Below are 9,313 nucleotides of genomic sequence, written 5' to 3'. Positions count from 1 at the left end.
ATCATGCTCATGACACTTGGTGTCCCTAACAAAGCTAAATAACTAGTAGTTTTCACTGGGCTTGCAGCTCTGCACACACACAAGCCAGCCCTCCTGCTGAGTCCCTGGCTATCTGCATCACTCCAGCACCTCAGGGCTACTCTGGCAGGTGTTGCCCTAACAAAAGATTTTGGGCCACATATGGTGGGGGGGAGGGAGGGAAATGACAGAGGACAAAAATAGAAAGACTGGAAAAGAGGTGCCCCAAGACCAGAACCTGACTCACAAGGAGGTGGGGGTTGAGGTGAATAACATGACCATTAACCCAGCTGTAGAGGTCGGGCCCTTAGGCACCAGGGCCTTATCACAAGGCAGGAGACCCAAGCAGGATCAGATGCTACAGGGAGTAGAACACAGCCCTGAGGGGAAAGATACAGAGATTGGGCCCATCCTGGAATCTCCACTCCCCATCCTGGTGTCTCTGGTCCCTTTTGGATTCTGCGTGGTTATCCAAAATCAGCAACCAACTGACGGCTCACAAGGAGTGACCCCCCCCCAAACAGAAGAGGACTGTATCAGTGCAGTCTCTGCACAGGCTGGGGCAGCACTCCCTCTGCCCACCTGTGACTATGCAGGTGCCTCTTTTCACCAACTCTCTCCCCCCCGCAGGGCAGCAGCCTCCTGCCTGCCCATGACCTGTATCTGCCAGAGTTTCTCCTCACTGACCTCCCTCAGCAGGGACCGCTCTCCTCAAGGCTGCCTGCCTGTGACCCCACAGGCCTCTCAGCAAACCTGTCCCTTTCCCTTTCCCTTATAAACCTGTTCTTTAAATATAATTAACTTCTCTGTCTCGTGGAGAAACTCACCTGGGGAACTCGCTGCGTGGCGCTGAAACTGGAGCTCTGGTGAAACTTTTCCCAGAGTGAACCCCAGGACCCCGCAACTCCAAAAACCCCATCATTATCACCCCCTGCTGGGGCTGCTCCCTACAAGAGGGACAGTCGCTGGCAGACTAATTAAGGCTTTTTTTTAATCTGCTTCAGACTTGGGTCTTAGTCTCGGGGAGACGCTACAATAGTGAGCCTTCTGATGAGTTGCTGATTTTGGATAACTGCAGAATCTGGAAGGTGCCAGAGACTCCACAATGGGCTCATCTCCATATCTTTACCTTTGGATGTGCACTCTCATACCTGCTTGGATGATATTCTTTGTAATCTAGGTGTCCCCTGCCCCAAGTATCTTGGTTTCCATGGCTGTGTGGATGGCTATGCTAATCTTGTTATAGGACAGGGAGAGGGGCAGCTCAAAACCCTGCAAACCTGCCTGTTTTAAATGGGTTCTGCCATCCGTCGCATCAACACAAAACATATGAGACTTTAATGGGAAGGAACTTTAATAAAACTAGGAAATAATACAGGTAAGGCAAAGAGTCTAGTTTCTAAATGAAGCACCCAAAGTTACCCGTCCCCTCGTGGGTAAAAGTCCATCCATATGGGAATGGCCCAGAACAAGGCCCCAAAGCCTGCCACAAGTCTAAAGCATCTTCCAGTGGGGACCCACAGAAAAGGGTCACAAACTACCAGACAAGCCCGGAAGGAAAAGAGCAAAATCAACATCAAGATAAAAGCTGCCATTGTCACCTCCCCACAGGTCTCACCCACATCTGTGTCACCCAGTCCACGACCAAAAGACAAGCGCAGTTTCTTCACGTGTCTCTCGGCTCCATGCGCCTCCTCCAGGTCTCCTGGCTCCATCCTGCTTCCTTCCTTCCTCAGTTTCTTCTGTAGCTTCTCCTCTCCCTGCTCAGCTCCACCCTCCCTTGGGTGGGGTAGGGAACCTCCCCCTTTCCTGGGGACCACCCTGTTACAACCTCGCCTACCCCCACCTCCTGTGTGAGCCAGGCTTCCGGTCTTATGGTGCCTCCTTTTCAGTTTTTTCTATTCCTGCCTTCCATCACTAAGGTCTTTAGAAATTATGGTGATGTGAGCTAACATTGAGAACAGATTTTCTGGGGTCTCAGGCGTCCCCATGACCTTTAAAGTATTTTGTGCTTCACTCAGTTAACTTTTTAAAGTCACCCCAGGAGGGTCGAGGTGATGCTCCATTGAGTCCACAAGATCCACCTGCTTCCTTTTCTGGCCCCTCCTGGGAAGCGGATATGACTCAGCCTTTGGATTTCGGGAACAGCCAGCGTATCAACATGGCTGGAGAACCCGGGCAGATAAGGTAAAGTGGCCACGCTGGCAAACTGCCAGGAGAGGAAAGGTACAATTGTTACAGGGCAGGGAGAGGGGCAGCCCAGACCCCGCAAACCTGCATGTTCTACATAGGTTCTGCCATCCGCCGCATCAATACAAAACATATGAGACTTTAATGGGAAGGAACTTTAATAAAACTAGTAAACAATACAGGAAAGACAAAGAATCTAGTTTCTAAATCAAGCACCCAAAGTTATCCGTCCTCTCGTGGGTAAAACTCCATCCAAATGGGATTGGCCCAGAGCAAGGCCCCAAAGCCTGCCACAAGTCTAAAGCATCTTCCAGGGGGGACCCACAAAAAAGGGTTAGAAACAACCAGACAAGCCCGGAAGGAAAAGAGCAAAATCAAAATCAAGATAAAAGCTGCCATGGTCACCTCCCCTCGGGTCTCACCCACATCTGTGTCACCCAGTCCAGGACCAAAAGGCAAGTGCAGTTTCTACAAGTGTCTCTCGGCTCCATGCGCCTCCTCCAGGTCTCCTTCTGGCTCCATCCTGCTTCCTTCCTTCCTCCGTCTCCTCTGCATCCTCTTCTCTCCCTGCTCAGCTCCACCCTCCCTTGGGTGGGGCAGGAAACCTGGAACCTCCCCCTTTCCTGGGGACCACCCTGTTACACAATAACAGGAGAAGAAAGGAAAGCAGCCAATCCCTGCGCCCTCCCCCATCCACAAAACCGGCTCACCCCTCCCTACACAAGGGAGAAAAAAAAAGAACTAGAGATCCAGCAGGAGAGGGAGTGCAAAGGAACTGCGGACTGCAGGTACCTCGCCTCGCAACTGTGGAAACCAGAGGAAACCACCCCCGAGGTGAGCGAAAGGCACCAGGGAATCGCAAGGCAGGGACCCCGCGGAGAGACCCGCAAACAGCCTAGGGCAGCCGGGAGCGCGGAAAGCACGGGCGGTTGCGGCGGCCCAGGTCCCCGCCCGCGCCCTGGGGCTGTGGGGAGATGTAGGAGCTGGTGCTGGGGTGAGTCTCCGTAGCGGGATTTTGTCATCAAAACTAGTCCTTGTTACGGATGAAAATTAAAGTTTGGTTTTGTTGCAGAAATAAATTCTAGCCTTTTACCCAGGCAAGGCAAGAACAAGTGGTACTTCAGAAATGGTGAAAGTCAGGAGAAGCTTTATTACTCATGTGTGAGGTCTCAGACCTGGGCAGTTCCATAAGGTCTGAGCACCTGTCTAGAGACAAAGGGTTTCTTTTATACACAACCATCTTACACTGACAACAGTGGTTAGCGAGCACAACTATTTGCTGTAAAACTCCTAAACAAAGGGGGAAAGATGGACATTTGGGGACGTCCTTCGAGAGAAAAATCAGCTTGACCAGCTGTCAGACCTTGTTAAACTATAACCTCGTTTAGATAAGCTAAAACTTAGATGGAAAGGTTGCTAAGGAAAGGTTTATCAAGTAAGCAAACTTATTATTTACAATGCATTGGATTATTTATGCACCAGGCCTCAGACCCTTTAGCAGGAAAGATTTATTTGCTTAGCAGTTCCTTTTCTTTTTTTTTAAGATTTATTTTATTTATGCAAGAGCCGGGGTACAGGCCAGATGTGTGGGAGGGTAAGAGGATTGATTCATCAGAGACAGAGAGGGGAACAGAACAGGCAGACTGATGAAACACACTGCTGAGGGGAGCAGCGGGCCAGATAGGAGAAGTCTGCTCGTCATATGGCTTGCTGGAGGCTGAGGCTGGCAGGGATCGAACTAGCACTGCAGAGGCTGTGGATAACTTCACAGCCCTCTGCTCAACCGCCTGTGCCGCCAGGAAGGCCCTGCAGTTCCTTTTCATTTACCCCCCTTTTCTGCCTTTGTTGTTATATCGTAAGGCATCATCCTCCAAGGTGTCCAGCTCAGTATCAATAGGCCGGTAGGGGATGAGGAACAACTGGAGCTTACATATGAAATTTGTAAGCATACATTTACAACAAAGCATGATTGTTTGTGTGAAGTAGCACATTGATACACTCCCTGAGCACAGGCAGGTAAGTGCCATCTGTGTAGCACAGATCTTAAAAGTGGGAGTCAAAGGGTTTGTAGCATTTCCCGCAGAGACACAGGACCTAGTGATATCTTTGGAGGGACAAACCTGGGTCAGAGAGGGTGAGGGGCAAGTGTAGGAGGATACTGGCCAGCAGGCTTATTTTAGCAAACATCTGTAAACAGTTACATCCACACACAGTTTCGGGTAACCTAAGGCAAGAGGGCGTGCTTCCCTATCCCAGTGGTCAGGGGCCACTGTGGCTAGGCCACTGCAAGACAGTCACTACAAGAACAGTAAAAATTACAAGCAAGAGGTCACACATGTAGAAGGTCTTCATGCTTCTGCCCTGCATAGACCGACCAGTTTCCAGAGTGTGGCCAGAGCAGGGCTTGATGTCTAAGGCCGCCTTGATGGGTTGATCCATTTGTAGCCTCAAGCGAAGGGGATTCTCTGGATCAGGGGCTCTTCTGGTTTCACTTTCGAGTGATGCACCCAAGGCGGTGGAACCTGAGACTTTTACAAAGGAAAAAAAAGAGGATGGGTAAGGGTCTGCAAAGGGGAGTGGGAGGGGTCAGCACAGAGATGGGTGGGCGCCAGCTGGCTCTGCTGTTTAACTCCCTTCTCCTTGGCCATCATTCCCCCCTTTAATGCCCTTGTGGGTTTCTCACAGGGCATCACTTATATCAAACAAGGCGGGAATTGCAAGAAATACAGGAAAGACAAACTTGTTAATGCTTATCTAAGAGACCAGTCATTTGTGACTGCGTCATGATCCCCACTCTCTGTTATGACCTTGCATTTCTGTGGGAGAAAGGGGTATTACATCTTCTGGCTGCTTCCTGCTGAATGGGTTCCTGGTGGTGGGGGTGGGGGGTTACTATGGAAGGCCTGCACTTGCTGGTGCCACAGTTCCCGACATGATGTTAAGGCTTTGGTGGTGGTGTGGCAGCAATAAGGTATACAACATATCATAGTCCTAAATGTACATGAGATTACTTTTTTCCTTCCTCAAGATGATGACATTTAGGATACAGCCCTCACTGAAGAGGACAGAGACTAATATAGTTACTGAAACATATTTTTTTTTTTACCCTCATCCCAATTTTGTAAAATAGTAAACCAAATCTAATTTTAAACAATTTTACCGATATTTGCATACACTCATAGGACAGAATAACCAAGCAGAATGTTGTAGGCTTTGTTGAAAACTCCACAGGGAGTGAGCTTTTTAATATCCAGACCATGCAGGCTTTATATAAGTCAGTCTTACCAGACTTGACCTGAGATTTCCTCACCTTTCATGGAGGTCTGTGGAACCCGGTAAGCAGGTGACAGGCTCTTCTTGGCTCGCTCTTCTCAGCTCAGCTCAAATTTTACTCCCAGAAGAATTTCAATCAAAGCTTTGTAACAAAACATGTTTTTAATTTTCTAGTTTAAGGAGAAATAAATAAAATTTCCTATTGAGATTATGCAGATAGACATTGTCCTGAGAAGAACAAATATTGCCTACACATTTTGGTGATAAGAGAAAAGCAAATGTTCCAGTTTGCTCATGAAAAGATGCAAATTGCCACTGCTAAGATCATAGCCCAGTTTAAAAACAAGTTTTCTAGAGATAAAAAAAATATATATATATATTAAAGACCAATATTTTTAAAAAGTCATTAAATATTACACAAATCCTCCTCAGTCTACTATTTCCATATATTAAGTCTCGATCCTCTGTTGGTAATTTTTATAAATCCACTTTTTTTATACGTGTGGTAGGTCTTTTCAGTTCCAAAACACATCTATATTGTCAGTCTTTTTTTGTGAATTTTCTGAAGACAAAGCTCAGCAAGTAACCTTTAGAAACAGCAAAAACTTGAAAATGACCATACCTAAAATTATGGCTTAAGGCAAAAGACAAGAATGTTTGCTCAATTTTGTGAGGTGCACACACACACACACATATATATTTCAGAATAATCAGAATTGTCCAATAATATAATGCCAGAACATTTTAAAAATCTCATATTTTAGAACACTTTAATCAACTTTCTTTTATATATGCTGAAAAGGTATAACTTTCCCCCTCAATGACAATATTTTTTTCTATGAAATTTTAACATATCTAGATTGGTCCAATGTAGTTTAGCATTTTCCTATAAGGAGAAATAATTTATTAAGAGTACTAAGACACATCAAATTGTTTTACTGATCAAAAACTTTACTATTTTTGAAATTTGAATTTAAGAAAAATTTTGTCACAGGCTTAATAAATATATACAGATTTCTATAAAACAACACTAAATTACTCAGAGTGATAACTGGTGGGTTTTTTAAGTAGTTCTATTTTTACAGTGCTCGACAATGCTGACACAACTATATTTTTTAGTTATCCATGTCTGAGGTTAAATGAGAACCAAGATTTTAGATACCCTAGACAGTTTTTTTTTTTTTTTCCCCAAGAACCAGTAATAGCAGTTTAAGAATACTTGAGTCTTTACTGCAAATGAAAAAGAAATTCAAGTTTGGTTGTTCATAAGTACACTACTGATAATAAACTTAAATTTTTTTTTAAAGATTTATTTATTTATTTATACAAGCACAGGGTACAGTCAGAAGCGCGGGAGGGTGAGAGAATTCACCAGAGCCAGAGCTGGGAACAGAGAAGGCAGAAGGACCGAAGTACACTGCTGAGGGGAGCAGCGAGCAGCAGGAGAGGTCTGCGCGCCATGCAGGACCCTCCTCCAGTGGCCAGGGAGCAGCCGGGGATCGAACTGGTGCTGCAGAGGCTGCGGCAGCTTTGCAACCCAGTGCTCAACCGCTGCACCACCAGGGAGGCCCTAAACTTAAATATTTTTAAAGCAAGTCATTCTGTCACATAGCATTTTTTAAATAATATTTTATTTATGTATTCTAACTTTCAACCAACTACCACAGAATTTTTTTTTTTTAAGATTTATTTATTTATTTATACAAGCACTGGGTACAGTCAGAAGTGTGGGAGGGTGACAGAATTCGCCAGAGCAGGGAGCAGAGCAGGCAGAAGGACTGAAGCACACTGCTGAGGAGAGCAGCGGGCAGCAGGAGAGATCTACCCGCAATGTGGGACCCTCCTCTGGTGGCCGGGGAGCTGCAGGGGATCGAACCGGCGCTGCAGAGGCTGCGGGCAGCTTCGCAACCCAGTGCTCAACGCTGCGCCACCAGGGAGCCCCTACATAGCATTTTTTAAGATATCTCTCTCAGACCTTTAAGCTTTTTTTCTTCCTATTGCACCATTTTTTCAAAGATAGCCATTTTTTTGGACATGAAATTTTTCAAGACCTTTAACATATCTGTCTTAAATACATTTCTTAACACACCTCACTTTATTTGCATTTAGAGTTACAACATTCTAGGTTTTAATATTTAGATTGTAAGACTGTTATGGCAGAAATTCATCTTTGTTTATGCCCACAGGCCCAGAAGAGACCTTTTTCCAAAGTCTGAGCTCATCCTTCTCCGCTTCCCCCCCAAGCAATTAGGCAACAGAGCATCCATTGTCCCAGCAGGGGCACATTCACACTGTGAAGCAAGCAGAGAGTATAGAAGCAGGAGGCTCCCAAGAGGTCATCTGGTCATCTGGGGCACACAGGTCAGGCGCCTGGCCAGAGAAAGTCCATCAGTCACTCCCTGAAACTTTTAGTCCACAATGAGGCTTATCCCAACATGACTTTTGCTAAGTTACAGGTCAGCCTCACATTTTTCACTTCAAAACATTATAAGAGTTGTTGTGTGATTATTCCTTTGTACTGGATAATTCATACATCAACACATTTTTTTAGGTGATGACAATAAAGTTTAGTTTTCCTACAATACGAAGCAAAAATACACCAAAAGCTCATTAAGCAGTCAACAAATTTTCATTATTAAACTTAGTAGATCCTTAGTTTTATAGGAGAAATATACCACCATTTAAATAATGATAAAAAGAACAGATTTAAGATAGAGATACCAACTGTAGCTTTAGTTTTTCTTAGAATAGGAAGTTCAGAGTTACAAATGAAACAATTTCATATACCAGAGGTTTTTTTTGGCTAGGGCAAGGGAAGGAAAAATCAATTAAGGTGTTTACCAGGGGAACAAAGGTACTTCATTTAAGGGAAGAAGTAGTGGAATAGTCTTTTTAGAAAACAATTTTATCAAAAGAAGTCTGGGTATAAACAAAACCACATTTATCCACATTTATCTCTGTTGACATAGACCAGGTCAATAATTCTTTTTGACTACTCCAAGTTGTTTTTTTCCCCCCAAATAAACACATTTAAACATACAATAGAACTATTAACTCCCAACATTACAAATTTAAGACATGAAATGCTTTCATTAAACCATTACATTTTGAACTAATTTATGTTTACCAAAAATTTTAGATCGTGATCTCAACATTTGGGTTCTTTCCTATTAGAATTTACATAGGCGCCATTTATAATAATTTTCACACAGCAACCCTCCAGAGACAAAAGACACAAAGGCGAAGACACACAGACACAGAGATCTCTTCCATTTAGAATTTTGGCCATTTGCACTCATTTGTAGAGAGAGTTATTTTACCAGTATTTCTGACAACGCTGACAACAATTATTAATTTACTTTTAAATGTTTCTTTTTAACTAACTCCTTCAGATAAGAAAGCATTTCTCAAGTTGTATTTGTAAGAATGCCCCTTAGGTCCTAAAGAAAGGGGGGCAGAAAATTCTCTATCAGTTTCCTTTTTTTTTTTATTTTAAGCATGGTCTGGAGGACCTTCTGTCTGCTCCAATTTCCTCCTATTGTATTTAATGTTGCTGCAGGAAAGGGGTAGCACACAGATGCTTTCCTGGCCTTCATGGCTCAGAGATTTTGACAAGTCTAGTCACGGATCAGCCATATGACTTGTCGACAGAACCACAGGTAAAGCCCAATCTATCCGTGTAGCTGCAGCTGTGGAGATTTCATAACACACCCTCTCTCTCTCACACTCACACGGGAGGTTATAACCCTCCCATCGAGTTCCAAGGTTTCTGGAGTTCCAAGGTTCCCAACCAAAACCACATGAGACCCTCGAGGTGTCCCTGAGAGGTGAT

This window comes from Talpa occidentalis, unplaced genomic scaffold, assembly GCF_014898055.3.
Source record: "Talpa occidentalis isolate TD23 unplaced genomic scaffold, MPIMG_talOcc4v2.1 talOcc4.2, whole genome shotgun sequence".
NCBI lineage: Eukaryota > Metazoa > Chordata > Mammalia > Eulipotyphla > Talpidae > Talpa > Talpa occidentalis.
The sequence above is the reverse complement of the archived record's forward strand: the minus strand, read 5'-3'. Positions refer to the sequence as shown.